The sequence below is a fragment of the Acanthochromis polyacanthus genome, chromosome 23 (genome assembly GCF_021347895.1).
Source record: "Acanthochromis polyacanthus isolate Apoly-LR-REF ecotype Palm Island chromosome 23, KAUST_Apoly_ChrSc, whole genome shotgun sequence".
Classification (NCBI taxonomy): domain Eukaryota; kingdom Metazoa; phylum Chordata; class Actinopteri; family Pomacentridae; genus Acanthochromis; species Acanthochromis polyacanthus.
In genome coordinates this window covers 15954455-15972288 of record NC_067135.1, presented here as the reverse complement: position 1 = coordinate 15972288, position 17834 = coordinate 15954455, and the positions used below count along the sequence as shown (strand labels likewise).

At 38.8% G+C, this 17834-nt stretch overlaps 1 long non-coding RNA gene across 1 annotated transcript in view; it reads left to right on the top strand.

Annotated features, from left to right (window-relative positions):
* Nucleotides 1–17834, top strand: part of LOC127532491 (uncharacterized) — a 343671-nt gene that overhangs the window by 191172 nt on the left and 134665 nt on the right. Inside the window, exon 5 of the long non-coding RNA XR_007939920.1 lies at nucleotides 9296–9379. This is a non-coding gene — a long non-coding RNA (uncharacterized LOC127532491). The remainder of the gene's footprint in view (nucleotides 1–9295; nucleotides 9380–17834) is intronic.

The window sequence follows — 17834 nt, the reverse complement described above, 5'->3', positions numbered from 1 at the left end:
ACCTTTTCCTCTGTCCTGCTGCTCCTGACAGGATAATCATATTACACTCCTGACATTAATACATGTACATGTGATATTAATATGCAGTCTCCTTTACATTATCAGTTTAATGACATCTGATCGCACTGCTCTAGAAAGGCAGATGAAGAAAATGAAAAACCTCTCACTCAGGACTAGACAAAGGTCAGCACCTGATGTAATTTACTGTAAGTTTTATCAGTGCACTGCACACTGGGGTCTCTGTGGATGACACCTGTCTTCATTCGAACACGTTGGTCTGCAGGCCTCTGAAAGTTCTAGTTTTCTGCAATATTTGGAGGAATTAGCTGCATTTTGTCTTTTCAACAGAAAATGCTTATTTAGTAAAATGAATATTTCATTTTTGGTTTAAGGTCAGCTCACCAGTTGTCTTTAAAAAAAAAATCTATTGTAATTCTGAGACTGATAATCTCTCATCCATCACCAGTCCTTTCTCTTAACATGGATTTTGTCGCTCTTTCAAACTGGCTGCCCTCCTCCGCATGTTACAGGTCACAAATTATGCGGTTTGTTTTGTTTTTTTTTCAAAACTTAATTATGTTCCTGTCAAAGAGTAACTGAGGATTCAGTTTAATTGTGTAGAAACCTAGTTTTGTGGAGACAGGGAGGACATGTAAAAAGCACAAGGCTGGTTCTTTAAATTCCTTTGTCTAGTATTTTGCCTTTTCACATTATTAGGAGTTCGAGCAATTTAAATTGCAATTTTGAAGGCCTAAAAATACTTGAAAATGTGAAAATTCCCACACACACAAGGACCAGCAAAAACAATTTTTTTAATATATTTTTGTGGACCGTGCAGAAGTCTTAGCCAAAATGGCTCAGTAGCACCACCTTTAAAATCTCAGACAGGTTCTACAACCAGGACATGTCACCTGTAGCTATAAAATTTGGTAGACATAAGTAACTTTTGATGATGCACAAAAATGTAATTGACAACCATACCTAAAGCACAACAGGAAGTCGGCCATTTTGAATTTTGTCATATTTTGGACAGTTTTGAACCAACTTTTGCACATTTTCAAAAGCTATAAACTCAAACACGATAACCTCAACACCGCTCAAATTGGGCCAGAATATACACCAAGCATGAGTGATCAAAAGTTATTAATATGCTCCACAAATGTCTGAAATGGCAACTGGCGGAATTTCAACTATTTGCCATGACACAGGAAATGCTGTGTAACTGGCCTGTACATTCTCCAATCTGTCTTAAACTTTACATGTCTGAACCCAGCCCTCATGAATTGTATAGACCAAAATACAGTCACAGAGAGAGTGCCACCTGGTGGAGGGGTCGCCATGAAACAGGAAGTGCTGTCTGACTAGCCTGTACATGCTCCAATCTGCCTCAAACTTTTTATGTACGATCAGAGTCTGGCCCTGATAACACACGGAGGCCGATATACATTCACAGTGATAGCGCCACCTGGTGGACATGCTTGGATTCGCTGAGCAGCAAGATCATTTAATTGAACTGAACTATCGAATGCATATTTACCTAATCTTGGGAAGCAACATGGAGAAATATAAGTACAGTTTTTATGTTATCACTGAGGAATTACACATGTCTAGGCTTTTATACTGAAAGGGTGTCATTGTCAGATTTAGGTTGACAGTGGCAGCCGCTGCTTTCAAGCTATTATTCCCATTCCTTTTACCGTTTTTTTGTGACCTCAACAGAAAATGCTACTTAGTACATAAAGCTGAGACAGACAGCTTTGTCAACCTTTTTTTTTTTTTTTTTGTATAGATTTGAAAGGTGCTTTCTCATTCGAGCAATCTACAAAAGCATCTTCATTTGAAGTACTGCATAAAAATCCATGCACCATTTCTTTGATAAACATCATTTTCAGACCTTTAGAAGCCTTGGCATTTACTTTGTTGTTTTCATCCAATAAGAACTAGCATTTCTTTAAGAAATGGGAGCAACTGCTTGTGTATTTGTTAAACACAGAGGATGAGATTTGCACTCCTACCACTGACATCTGACTTGTCAGACTAAATTCCACTGCAGCACAGGTTCTTTTATTTTATTTTTTTCTTTTTGCTGGCAAGCGACAACAATGCACATACATCTTCTGCTTTTCTTCTTAACCCCACCTACACACTTGCAGCTCTCTTGTTGTCTTGCGCGATCAGAGTTGTGTGAAAATATCACCTCGGGTCTCACCTTTCAAAATGTTGAGAAAATGCTCACAACCTTGACAGAAGCTCTAAACGTTTTGCCCCCCTGTAAATATTGGGCCTTTTGTGAGATTGAAAATCTCGGAGGCAGCCGTCACGAAGCCCGAGGGCAAACATGCAAACCTTGATTAACTTATGTCGTACCTGTTTCTCTTTTTCCACCGGGGAAGCGCTCGCTCAGCTGTAGATTCCTATAAGTTGCGTCTTGTGTGCTTTGCTGCGTTTGTTTTTACATTTTGGGAATTGTTATTGCCAAAATACATGGGAGAAGCGTTTGCAAAATGAAAAAGGAGAAGATAACGGGCGAGTGTAAATATAGCAGCGTTATTGAGCGTAAGCATGATTGAAATCTTATCTGGTCTGGTGTCATGAGAAAGTTTACAGTCTTCCTAATATACTGTCAGACGGATAATATGATTTTAAAGGGTTTCAAATGCACTCCAGTGTACCGCAGTCATTCACAGTCACTGTGATAGAATGTTATTGGTGCAAATATACTGTATCCAATATCTTCACTCAGGCAGCAGAGAACATAAAATAAACCTTTAATCACTGAAGAGTGAATGCAATGTCCACAGAGCTGCTAAGCTGTCCAGATAAAGAGGCATTGTGTGTACACATATATATGTGTGTGTGTGTGTGCTTCTGCCAACATGAGCTCATGCGTTCGGAATCATTGTATTTGTTGCCGCGTTTCTTGGTGTAGTACTGTCTGCGAATTCACAGTAGTCTTTTATATAAATTGAACATGAATTCTGAAGTGCAGCTTAAATATTGTGGGCAAAGATTAAGTGCAAATCAAGCTGTTACACGACAAACTAAATCACAGCATGAGGCAGTGCAGTGGTGAACAAGCTCGTTGTAGCCGTTTGAGTGAAGATTAGATGTGGTCTTTTTTTAGAAACGCCAGGTTATTGTGTCAGCAAGCAATGCAGCAATTAATGATCAATTCGGGCAGTTTAGCTGAAGTTAGGGGTTTGTTAAAAAAAAAATAAAATAAAATAAACCTCCTTCATAGCTCAAGGTACTTAAGCTTCACCTGAATATTTCCCTTTCATGCATCTTTATTTTTCTACTCCACCACATACAGCATATATTCAACTTTTGACTCCACGGCATCTGTCTGACAGCTTGAGTTCATTTTCAGATCAACAATTTTTCATACCTTTTCAAATCAATGAAAGCAGTGTGTCTCTAAATTTGATGAATTCTTTCTGATTTATTAAAAGATGACAGTGAGCCTCATTTACAATGCTACTGAGCAACAGGCAGCTTTGGAAAACCTTGGGTTCTGCCTTTACTTTGACATACACCACCTACCGCATTGTTGCAGGCCATTTTCACCCTTTCATGGAAACGGTATTCCCTGATGGCTGTGGCCTCTTTCAGCAAGATAATGTGCTGTGCCACAAAGACAAAATGGTTTAGGGATGGTTTGAGGAGCACAACAGTGAGTTTGAAGTGTTGACTCAGTGGGATGTGCTGGACAAATCCATGGAGGACCCACCTCACAACTTCCAAGCCTTAAGGATCTGCTGACAACATCTTGGTGCCAGACACCACAACACACCTTCAGGGGTCGTGTAGAGTCCATGCCTCGACAGATCAGGGCTGTTTTGGCAGCAAAAGGAGGACTGATACAATATTATGCAGGTGGTCATAATGTTTTGCCTGATCGGTGTATGATCATCGTGTATGATAATATGATGCATTGTAGATTAAACTACTCAAAGTTATATCAAGTGGTTAAAATATGCTCAAACTTATATATCTACACATGTAAAATACAAAATCTACAGCAGTAATAATACACCATCACATATAGCAGAAGAACAGTGACATATTTGGCACATTTTGGTGATGATACTTCCTCGCATTTATGCAACATTTCGAATGCAGATCTTGAAAATGTAGTGGAGCATTTTCACAGTGTGGTATTGCTGCTTTTACTTTAATAAAATATCTGAAGGCTTCTTCCACCACTGTCAGTTTGTGTGTTCTCACATTAAATTAGCGTAGCAATTCCAGTTATGTTAGCAATATTAGAAGAGATCAGTGTTGATGCCATGAAAGACAACTGTGTGAACTATGACTGACAGTGTTCCATTTTACATCAAAGAAAGAAAGACCAGTGAAGTACGTGGTGTTTTAATGCAAAGTCTCATTCAATGACCTGCAGCATCAGTGAAATCACACACTGCAGCTTCTGGCTCCACATGAGGAAGACTGTTTCCTCTGCTACCCAAAATATCTGTAGTTCAGAAGAGGATTTAGCTTGCTGACCTGTTGACCTACTGTTAATAAGAAGCAAATGTTCAGTATTCAGTAACATTATGTTTCTGTCAGTCATGTTACCCAAAAACATGATTTCTCAGAAGAGACAGACATATGGACGAAATTCACCCACACTGCGCTCACAATTACTCAAAGGGAATGTGTAAATCCAGCATTCCACCATCGAAATCTACCTCGGCCGGTTTTGCTTCTCCCCTCGAGCTACGCCCACAATAAATAGTAGTTTAGTGAACAAATGAGTGCATCCTGCTTCTGATTTACTCTGGGCTCTGCAGCAGGGAGAACAGGTATCTGTGGAAATGATAATACCATGGAGAGAGAGAGAGAGAGAATTTCTGTTCAAACAGCCAGAGTTTGGAAGTGATAACTGGATTTACTGAGGAGAGTCAATCTGTTGTATTAATGCAAAGCCCGAGGGACTTGGACACTGTGTGTGTGGACGAGCAAACGCTGCTTTTTCGGCTAACAGTCAGATAAACAAGGACAACAGAACTAACCATGGTATGTGTACACAACAAACAAAATGCTTAAAAGGTAAAAAAAAAGAAGAATAAATTGGAAGACAAAATAATGAAAAAAAACCATCTAACGTATATATTAACTTAAACTAGACTAAACTATGAGGTTTTCCATCACCAAATTTATATTGGTCAAAAGATTTGCTGCATCTCTCCCAACTTACTGTACGATATGATACACAATGATCTAATTTGTCATCCACAAAAGATAACATTCAACAGTTTTTTCTGTTGTTGTTGTTTGAAATCGGCGGACCGTCCCTTTGAGGGAAAGAGAAGAAACAATGCTGTCAACCAAATTAATTTTCTTCAGTTGGATTCCTTATCTTTGACAAACCGATACAAAATTAATTTCACTAAATTTAAGTCAAATTTAAATCATTCTATTGCTGTAATCACACTGAGTGTTTTTTTTTCTTTTGCGCATATTTCAATGCTGCTTTCCTGTTACTTTCTGATTAAAACCACAGACCCAGCATGGGACAGTATATATGTAATTTAAAGGGTGTAAATGAAACAGCCTGAGTTAACACATACGCTCATCTACACCACCCACCCACCCAGTCACACATATGCAGAGAAACACTGACATGCAGCAAAACCATTTGGCGACACCCCTGTCTTAGGTGATGATTTTTTTTAATTAGAACTTTTTTTTGCACTCACATACTGGCTTTATTTGCAGCATGTCGTCTGACCAAAGCAGCAGGACCTTAAGGATAATTCTTTTGCCAAAAAGACCAAATGGAAGACACTTTTGTGACAGATTGCTGGAATTTAACCCCACTACCCGGTCTGTTACCAGCTAAAGCCGGTGTAGGCAGTATTTTTTTTTTTTTCTTTTTGGCATCGCTGTGGTAGAAATCCACAATAAATGTTCTGCATATTAAAATTCAAGTGGTGTGAGAGGAAACTAGACAATTTTTTATACTTTAAATTTATGTAGAGATTATCCATTTGCAGATTTTATTTCCTGGGGCAGATGGAATAGTAGAAAGAAGTACATGTGAAAGGATTTGACGGATGAATGGGTCATGAAGGTATTAATCCTGTTTGAAGCTGAAAATGAATGTGGCCTTTTGGCTTGAGTTTTAGACTTTTTGCGTATTGGAGTCATTATTATTGTGTTGTGTTTTTGCCAACTGTGCCTATTTTCGGCAAATTAATGGTAATGCTCCCGTGCCCAGAATGTTGAGGCTCCATTCAGGAGTAAGCCTCTCTTACATTTCACAGCCTAGCAACCGACATAGACCTGGATGAGTGTTTGAGACTTGGACTTTCTTTCGACTCCTACTCTCTCTTTTTGTAGGCATTTGACATGGCAGTATTGCCAAATCCACAGATGTGTTTTTAATGCATGTATTGGGCGAGTCTGTCAGACGATGTTGTGATGTTTACAGTGTTGTCTGAGAACAGAAACCCAAATATACACTACTATTCAAAAGTTTGCTGTCACTTATTTTGAAGGAGAAGCAGTTCTTTCAATGAAGATAACATTAAATTAATAAGAAATACAGTCTAGACATTGTTAATGTGGTAAATGAATATTCTAGCTGGAAACGGCTGATTTTTAATGGAGACCCATTCCCAGCAATCATCACTCCTGTGTTCTAATGCTACATTGTGCTAGCTAATGGTGTTGCAAGGCTAATTTATGATTAGAAAACCCTTGTGCAGTTATGCTACCATAGGAATAAAAATGTGAAATTTCTTGGAAAAAATAAAAATGTCTGGGTGACTCCAAACTTTTGAATGGTATTGTACATGTACAGCTTCAGGAATATCTGTTTATTAAATTACAGTGAGCACAGGGAGCAGGAGAGAAGCAAATACATGTTAGCACTGGCTGAATTTAGGTTGACAAAAATACAGAAAGCAATATGATAACTTGCTTTGTAATGGGCCTTAAAGTTTTCACCATCTCTGAATGTCCCGTAGTCTTTCAGTTTCTACATTGCTCAGATATGTTGGTATACGATCAAAGCTAATGGTAATGTTAGCTGCATTAGCCACTCAGTGTCTTTAACCAATGATTTTCCTTTTGATGTCAGGGCCCTTAAGAATAATCCACTGAATCATCAGTTCCTCAGATGTTGGGAGTGCATGACCACTATTGTGTTCTCTCTTGCAACCCACAACAGCTGAGACATTTTAGTTAGCAGAAGCAGCTTTAGAAATTATGTAAACCTGGCAGACTGCAAACTAGCAACTTCTTTGTAAAAGCTCACCTCAGATGCAGTTTGCCATGGCAGGTCAGAAATATATATGTGCCTCTGTGAAATTTAGAAAAATGTGTAAATTCAAAATCACTAAATACAGGAAAAGCTGATTTTATGATATTTAGTAACAAAGGCAAAGACACTGATTGTTCAATTCATATAGATGGTATTGAAATTAATAGAGTGAGTGAAACTACGTTTTTGGGAGCAAAGACCTTCAAAAATCTAAGATTTAGGACGAAATAAATGGAACGTTGCATTTTAGTAAAAGGGGTCAATTTATGGAACAATCTAGGCAAGGAATCAAAAGAATCTAAATCACACATAAGATTTAAAAACATAACTAAAACCAGCATATTTTGAAAACACAAACAAATTAAGTGAGAGTATCATAGTGTTTGTATGAGAGAAAATCTGATATGAGTGAGATTTTAGAGTCATTTTGTTTGTTTTTTATGCTCATTGTAAACTGATTGTTTGATATAAAAGAACAGATCACATACATTTATTCTTTTCTGCTCCCTTTCATTCAGAAGTCTGGGCTTTTTTGCTTTAGTATTGTGTTGAATTTTTGTTTTTATTCTTTTGTCAATGAATGAAATAAATACCAACTATACCGTGCATTTTTAGCTGGATTACTATTTTTTTTACCCAGTTTCACCGTTGAATCTGAAAGAAATTCTTACTTATTTGTAAAGCTCAGAGGCATTCTAGTCAAAGAGGGAAGCTTTGAAAAATGCCTTAGCATGTTCATATTCTTTAAAAAAATGAAAAAAAAAAAAAAACGTACAAACATATTAATAATAAATCACCATATGGGACCTTTAAAGTGTCTACGCAAACAGTTACGCAATATCACCCAGCCAGGTGTATAACTGCACATATATAACCACACATGTTGACTTGCCACCCAGCTTATCAACTGTGACATGAACAGAGAGTTCATAATTAAAGGCTGTTGTCAGATACCTGCCCAGCTATTCCTTTGGAGATATGGTTTCATAATGAGAAAGTATCTTACAATAGAAGGCCAGCCTCTTTGTCCCCATGGGAGGGAATAATACCTACCTTTATTAATTATGACTTAATGAAATAGAAAATTACCCCAGGTACTGTTTGACTGACAGGCAGTCCTAGAACAGAGAAGCCCTCCTTAAATGTATATGGGCCTAGCAGTACAATGTTACCCTCTAATTGGCAATTTACCACCCGCTCAATAGTCAGCCTTGCTTTCTCAGTGTCTGCAGAGGTATCAGCAATGGTGTTTTTCAACATCCAGATTAATTTCTTAAAAGCCTGCCTTTAAAGGAAAGTGTCAGGTTTGCAAATAAAGGGATGTGATTTAAGGGGGGGAAAGTGCTCGTCTTGGAAGAATTGTGAAAAGGCCTGTGAGGAAGTGAGTGAGAGAGAGAGGTTAACAGAGGAAGACAGAGTGAGGAAGGAGACAGAGAGATGGGAAAACAGAGAGGGAGAGAGGCCAGCAGCATTAAACTCAAGTGAAATAAATTTGCTTAGCAGGTACTTCTGTTGGAGTCGTCTCCACTGAAAGAGGAGATCACTCTTGCTGGTTCTGCATCGCCATTTCATCTAATCCCTCTCTCCATTTTTTATCACGAGCTTGGGAATCTGTCATTCACAGGCCATTCATTTTTAACACATATGCCATTAAAAGATACTATAAATACTCTAATGTGGTTTCTGCGTCAGTCCTACCAATTCTGCCTTTCACTGCCATTACTTAAAGGTATAATATATAACAGTTCCAAAAATGGCTCAATGATTGTTATATATTTTGTTGACCAATTCCCAAATGTTTCCAGCACTGCTCAATCCCAGAGAAGTCTGCACTTTTATACAGCACTTCAATTTGTGATTATATCCTGTTTACACTCACTAGTCGAGGGAAAGACAGTAAAAACCTAAAGATACCTAAGAGAGCTAAGGAGAGAGGAAGTTCTTAGCCACTGTGCTGTTTTATTGCTTACTTGTGATGGATCACAATGATTTAAGTATGTTTTTTTTTTTTTTTTCTCTCCAAAGATAACAGCACAGTGCCACCCCACAACTGAATTCACCACCAGCATTAGCTGCAGCAGCTGTTTGGGGCAGTCGACTCATCTGATGGTAAGTCAGCTATTATCATTATGCTAGCTAACGTGACTTGAAACAGTTTTATTAGAAACAATTAAACATGAATATACATGACTAAATGTAACAACAAAACAAACAAAAGGCCTGTCAAAGGCCTTTTTCCATCATAAAAGCTCCAGAGGAGTCAACCGATCTCACGTGTACAGGAAGAGCATTCCTAATTTTGGTGCAAAAGCTTGGAAAGCACAGTCACCACGGGTTTTATGCTTGGAAGGAGGGACAGCAAGTAATTTTTGTTGGCCTGACCTGAGAGATCTATTCGGGGCATACAGCTGAAGGAGGTCGGATATATACCGTATTGATTGAACACGTGAAGCCTTAAAAGTAAACGCCAGTATTTTAAAATGTACGCGAAAAATGATGAGGAAGCAGTGAAGAGAGGACAGGACTGGCTAGTTCCTGTTAAAACACTGTTTGAAGATGGTTAAGGAAGTATTGATTCAAACAAGTATAAAGCGCATTAAAATAATCTAAACATGATGGAATAAAAGCATGTAAAATCATCTCCAGTTCTGCTTTGGATACCTGGATTTTAACTTTGCTATGTTGCACAGATGGAAAAAACAGGAGCATGTTACCTGGCTGACATGGTTGTCAAGTGACAGACTGATCAAAAATTACACCTAGATTTCTATGCTACGCTGATCATCACTGAGTAATAATAATTTAACAGTGTTCTAGTTATGCTTTGAGTGTCTGTCTGTTACCACCATAGATATATATACATTTTTATTTACACTTAACAAATTGCAGTAGTGTGAATAACAAATCTTCCATAACGTTATTGTTATCTAATGTCGTGCCAAAAATGTAAACAAATATGCCATAAATCTGTTGGACGCCCTTCATTTGTTTATGTTTCAGAAACGCAAGAATTTGCATAAAACCATACCGTCCTGCTGAGAAAATCTGGTGCTGCATTCAACCACTTTCAATTCCTCACTGATTGTTTGTTACTAGTGGCAAAAACTTTTTCTGTAAGTGTGCTGTAATTAAAAGGAAGGGGGGATGTCGAAGTGGCGGTGGAAGTACACTGCAATATCCGCACTAAATTCTCGGTAATGGTGAGGTGAGTCAGTCGCCTTAATTAGTTTAGTCTTTCTTCTACCTCTCTCTTGTGGAGTCATTAATGTCGACATCAACATTTTTCTCTCATTTGAATGGGTAAATAATGAAAGCGGAGTGACAGTTGAGGGGGGTGAGCTAGTCACAACTTTTTAAAGCAGCAGGAAGGCAGCAATTAACAGGAACTGACAACCCAGAGGGACGCACAAACACACACATTCAGACACAAAACACACACTCAGTACATTCAAAACACACTAACATACAGACCTAGCTACAGACCAGGATATCACTTGAAGAAATTAATATGCAGTTTGTCACTCCTGATTCACCTTTGTTAGATATGTGTATTAAATAATAGAAATCACACTTGCACAAAATGTCCCAAGCTCATTTTAATGTGCCACACTGTGTCACTGAGACCTTCGTCTAGACTTTTTTTGTGTCAAGGTGAGAAGCCTCACATCAAAACAGCATCTATCCCATCAGAGAGATAGATGGACTATTGTTCAATTAGCAAATGAAAGCTGTAATTGTTTGGATGCGGCTCTCCGCCGTAAATTTTGCAGTGATAATTAATTGTAGCGTGTAAAAACACTCATCAGGGAGGTGAACCATTAGAGACTTAGGTAAACAAACCCTTATCTATTGTGGGTGAGTGGCTGATAAGGATTGATGAGAAAAGTTTGATTTTCACACAAAAACGGAGGAAAAATGTAATCGGTGAAACTTTTTTTTTTTTTTCATATTCGATCCAGATGACAAGCATCTGCCAGAGGGTAAAAATCTGGATGAGTCATCATAATCAAGATTTAATTGCATTAATAAAGGACTGTGTGTGCAATTTGAACAATCACTCATCAGCAAAAGCTTACCTCGTGGTACTTCTGTTGAAGACACTGATTAAACTGATTTGTCTTTTTGGTCACATATGCTCAGTACCTTCAAGCATCTTTGAAGTAAACTTTTCTGACACAGAATCGACGATGACATTATTTTCGTGCCAGATTTGGTTTTCCAGCAATATATTTACTTTCTTTTGTTAACTACGCCTGATGTACGTCAGTGGGGTTACTGCATTCGCTTCGGTATCTGGCTGGGTAAGTATGTATGTGGGTGGGTGGCGGTGTGGGTGGGTGTGTATGTCCGGTGAGATATCTCTGCAAGTGGTGAAGTCAGGATAATCCAACTTGGCACTAAAGATCAGTCTAAGGTCCCATGCTCAGTTGTGGAGTTAGAGGTCAGCAGATCAAGTAGGAAGGGATATACGTAGGATGATCAAAATTGATACAGAGTATCATGCATGGGCGTGGTTCTGCCCTCTACTGGGGGCTCGTCTAGTTATATCTACATAGCAGTTTCCATTGTTATTGGTGTAGTCTGCCCTTCCCTTCACACATCCAAGTGAATCACAATAAGTAATGCATGAATCGTATCCAGCATGACTGATTTTAATATCGTCTTTTTGACACCAGGTTCTGTCACTGTCAACCACACAGACACACAAAAAGATCAACAACCTCTAAATAATCAAGCTTCTCGGATCCGTTTTTTATATTTGTGCTTGAAGCTCTGAAATCCCAATTCTGACCCTTGAAATTCATGTTTCTATTCACTCTGTGTTTAGATTTTGTGATTAGAATGTGTTTGTCTGTTTTTTTCTCTCTGATTTGATGTCAACCCTTCCTGGAACAGATTCTTCTGAAGGCTGGACAGAAAGAACCGACAATCAACTGTTGGGTCTGAAAAATACCAGAAAACTTTGAAAAATGTGGATCAGAGTTTCCTCTAATGTTTTGTTTAGTCCAGAGATATTCAGTTTTCTGTCACTGAGGAAACAAGCCATAAAATATTCACATTAAGAAGCTGAAATCAGAGAATTTAGACTGATTTGCTTAAAAATGATTCAAACTGAACTTTGATAAGTTTCTTATAAAAATAACTATGCATAATATGACCAAAAATTTCCTACTGCTGCTACACAGTTTTAACCATAAAACAGTGACAGGAAACACAAGCTATTTGTCACAAAGCTTCTCACTAATTGCAATAATTTAGAATGTGTCTGCAATCCAATATAAAGTTTATCGATAATATAATAGATGGATAGAGCAGTGAAGCGCACAGTGAGCTGCAGTGTTGCTCACTATTTTCAAAGAAAAGTTGCTAAATCTTGATTGAAATGTTGCTAAATGGTGTCACATGCTCGTTACCATATTCATGATATCATAATGGCATATTTACATTCTGAGTAGTGTAGTATTGTTATATTATAGTGTCAGGTCTTATTGAATCTGTTTGCTTCTCTCCTGCTCTCTGTGCTCACATATCAGCGTATGATAGACCGATGAATGCTTCGTATCTTCTCATCATTTCTGTTACTGCTGTTACCTGCAGTATCAGCAGTGTATCTCCCTGCTTAAGGTCATTACTTAGTTGTCTGGGTCCTATCACATTCATTATTCATTAGGGACTTACCATAATTTAGCTAAGCATTGTGGATGGGACTGTTCTTTAACACATGCAAATGTGAAACCACTGTGGTAGAATTTAGTTGTTCTGCTCTGCAGCCTAACCATGATGAGCAATTATCACATGCAGTGTAATTTCCACCTCTTTTTTCCCTTTCTAACGCCTTGTATGCATTCAAAAACAAGTAATAACATGTATTAATGCTAAAGCTGCACTATGATGTATAGCAAGGAGCTTCTTTTAACAACAAAGCAATCCTTTTCCAACAACATGAGTCATCAATCGTCCCTCTCCACATACTCCATTAAGTTGATTTTATGTCAAGATATTAAATTAGTTAATGCTCATTAGCCTCAGCGTAATATATGATGGAAAAAATTAAATATTCAAGCATCTCAAACTGATGCACCTCAGAAAAGTATGTCACCAGGAAAGAAAGAGGGCGAAAAGAAAGTTGAATGAGTGAGTGATGGCTGGCAGAGCCAGAGGGAGGACAAAACAGAGCAGCGAGGGAGGAAAAATGGAGGAGTAGATGGAGACTGCTTGATTGGAAAATGGATCTGTGACAAAACGCCACAGCTTGGAGCTAAGATTAGGATTCCATCTGTCTTGAATGAAATATTCAAATATACGCTGGCGAGAGGAGGCATATTACTAAAAGGATGGATGTGGAGAATATGTGAAACAATGACAGGCTCTTTACATCCAGAAGGGTCAGCGCTCACCCAGACTGTTATTTAGCTTGTAGAGGAAGCGCTCATATGCTCCTGAGGCATATGTGCTGTTTTATTTGTGAAGCGAGTGATAGGAACAAATTAACATGTTAAATGCACTGTTTCAATGCACTGCCGCTGTGAACAGTTGCTTACACATACGTCGCTCAGTATCCGTCTTGTACTGTGCATGTGGGAATTAAAGGCACCAAGACTCAAACGCAGCTGTGTGTTTTAAAAATGCAAAGGGTGTGTTATTTCAGACACACAAAAATACACAGAAAAGGATAAAAGAGTCACAGTCTACAAATATTCAAATATTTGCATTAAAGCTATGATTTGTAGGGTTTTGGAGAAGATAAGCCTTTTATAAAACTGTGAGGAAGGATTTTACAAGTCTGGGAGGTCAACATGGTTATCATTTTATCCTCTGTTGCAGGTCCAGAGTAGAAATATTCCATTTACATAACTTTTTTTCCTGAATGGCCATCTACTTTTTGCTGGAGCCCTTTGTGACAGAACGTTATCTCGGCTTTTAAAATGAAATGTGAACTAGAGACTAGACTTAAACTCATTGCCGGCATACATCAATTAAAAGCACCTACCTTACATTGTCTCAGCAAAACATCTCTGATCTACTGACGGCAACATCAGAGCCAGATCATCATCCAATAATCAGCTGACCTTCAGCATGGACACTCTACCTCTGGGAGTGTCCTGTGGTGTCTAGTACCATGATTTTGGCATTTGATGCTTTGGATACTTTGGGTTGTGAGGTGTGAATTCTGTGTTTTTTTGGTTGTTCCAGTGCATTCAGTGGATGTTTAATTGTGTTGGGAAATTTGGAGGCAGGTTCAGGGCTTTGGGGTCTTTGTCAGGTTCCTCGAGCCATTCCTGAGCGGTATTTCAGGTGTGGTCTGATGCTTTGTCCTGGCTGTGAAAGCCGCTACTCCATATCACGAAGGGGTGTTCTTTGTCTGAAACAGTGGTACATGTGAAAGTAACATCCACATGAATGCCAGGACTTTAGATTCAACAGCAGAACATTGCAATATAAGGAGAAGATCAATGCCATTGCCTTCGCCTGTCAGTGTTCAGTGTATCTTCACATGTAGCACCAGCATTTTTCACGTTCTCACTTTCAACAATATCTGCACATAATGACAGCATTACTTAGATTGAGATTCAGGAAATATGTTGGCTATGATAAATAAACTAGGGTTCATATATGGTTACGGCTAGGCAACTACAGGTACTTCGTAAAGGTTAGATAGTCAGTGTTTAAGGGGGCGGTAAGCTCCATCAGAACTGCTTGTTGTGTTGTGAGATTGCTTCAGACACTACCCTCCATCCTTCCTGATGTTAAAGTTAGTGGAGTCTTATTTATTCAGTTATCTACTTAATAATTATTGTGTCTATTCCCCCCCTGATGGCAGCAGGTTGTTCACTTTGCCCTCAATGTGTCCGTTATAAACTGCTGTAGGTGCTTTCACCCCCTAACACGGTCACCTGAATATTTAATGCAAACTTGTTCTGTTCATACCTGATCTGGTTTACAGACAGCCTATACACTTGCTTCGGGAAACATCATATTCATGGGTAAAGAAGCAGAGTGTTCTTTGCAGGCCTCTTGACAGAATGGGAATTCCAGCATTCTGCATGAAGGTCTGACTCACTTGATCGCCATCTACCACCCACACCCATCTCTCCTCCTCACTACATGAAGACCTCACTGCCTCCTACACTGGCACAAAAGCAGGGTTTTGGATGCTTATAATGAGGTCCAGAATTGTCCAAGATGGACATAATTTTTACTCTTCCGCTTTCTGAGCATGGCTGTATGCCAAATTGTCGAAGGATCTTCTCAGTCTTGGACCAGTGGGCAACATCATTAATCTCGCTCTTTGTCAGTGTTTCTCGCAGCACATTCACACAGCATGAATGTAGCGTGTGCTTCACCCAAATTTACTCACTCACCAGCTTGTACGCTTTCCAAATGCTGAGTGGCTATTCGAGATGAGTTGCTTGAATTAGAAGCCAAAAATCTATTAAATCTCTCGCTAATAATTTTCACTGCAGCCTTCATAAATCTTGACATGGAGGAGGAGGAGGGAAACAGCATGAGGAAAGACCCAGCGGAAAAAAAATAAACACAGAACCCTAAATTATTGAATTACTGATTCACACCAGTTTAATGCAATCAGATGGCCGCACTCTAGCAAAATGTGGCAGGTGATTTGTGTCGAGTTTTTATTCTTTTATCGAAGGATTAGGAACACGGACAACCTTTGAGGTTATTACAAATCACAGGAGGCCCCAGCGCAATAAAAGCCCTGTGTTAATAGGACTTCTGAGAAGAAAAATTAAAGGGCATGCTGTACAAGAAATTTCTCTGCCGTCAAAAGCACTGTTCAACATCATTGTTCATGATGTCAATGCCTGCCACCGCTGGGAAAGTTGTTTGGTAGCTGACCTCCAACTTCCCTGTGGAGTTAGACAGGAAGTATTACTGAAGGTGGAAGGGAGGAGAATAAGTTGAGTGAATCTGCAAGAAATCGGCAGATCATTTTTGCTTCCCATGCTGTCATATTCTCTCCAATGTACTGTTTTCCTGCTTCCTCTGCCTGGACCGACTCATCAAGCATTACAGGTGGGTTGTGGACATAGTGATTTGCATGCTTTAAAGTAATTTAGGAGTGACCTTCAAAGAGTGCAAAACAAATAAGGTGACCAAAATGTCAGGACTGTTATGGGAGATGGGGGATGTCATTAAGAAATGCACCATAGCAGATCCACCTTAATTCCAGAGAATGGGAATCTTATCAAACGAACAGTGAGCTTTATTACAAAGCAATCAGGTGGGATGCATCAACACATTTTCGAAAAGATGACACTTTACAAAGAAGCGGTTTGGTGATGTGTTAAATGTCACACCGTAATTATTTTTCGGATAAGGCATTAGCGTGGGGCTGATGACTGAGGACTATGAAGATTATGTTTTCCACTAAAAAATAAAAGTTAGATTCGATTTATTTAGTGCCTTCATCGGAATAGACATTTGTGATTGGCAAGAAGATGTCCTTTTTGTATTTCTATAGAAGAGCATTTGATTAACAGACCAAAACTAGCCGTCTTAGTTTAAAAGTTGTGTGATTAGGTTTTGTTTATTGCTCCACTTCAAAAACCTAGCCTTAGCTCTGAAGTTGAAATTTTGTGCTTTTTCTGTTCCTTACAGTTTTTGAACTCACACCTGCTTTGAAAGGCAGTGCAGAAAAGTGTTAGTTGCTCAGGTCATAAAAGAGCAAACATTTGATTTATTTAATGTACATTTGTATTAACCGTCTAAAGCAGGTTACATTTGGCCTATAAAGCTACTCAGCAGGCGGATTGAAAACAGCACTTAAAGCTGGTTTACACTGAAAAGAAATTGTTTATACAAACGTCTGTGTGACTGCATCAAAGCGGGAGCGACGTGATATTGTTTAAATACAGAAATAGCATTGTGCATTTCTCAGGCCGTCACTCCTGGAACACATTCATTGGGCTGCATTTGGTTTTTCACATGAAAAGTAATATAGCTGTGTCAAAAATAACAACAGAGGTTGAGAGAGAACTTCAAACCCTTTTCTCATCTTCTACAGTTGACCAATCCCTGCGTGAAATGTGAGTTAATGTCGGATATTGGTATCAGAGAGTTATAGAAATGCTTGTATGTTTTCAACACAGAGCCCCTTAACATGATGTGGGCGGTGGGGTTTCCAAAGCTACACCACTATTTATGAAGCAGTTCTCAAGAAACACATTTTCACTTTTAAATTTACTGCTGTCTCGCTCCTCTGCAGGACTGTTGGCATGGCAGTGCTTTAAGCGACTTCTGTGTGGGTGCTAACATGCACAGAATGGCAACATTAACTGTCAACAGTTAAGATTGTATACTTATCATGTTACAATTTTGCATATGAGCATGCTAACCTGTCCAAGCCACCATTAAGCACAAATATGTTTAATTCGACATATATCTGGACATAAAGCAGTGTTAAATGGATTTCAGAGAATGACTAGAGCCTGTGGGTGGTCAGAGGTGGTTTCTGGATTCAGAATTAGTGAAATGTAGGGATAATTTTCATATAAAAATCATCTTTAACAAAAAAAACGTGTAATTTGTTGAGTTCACGGTC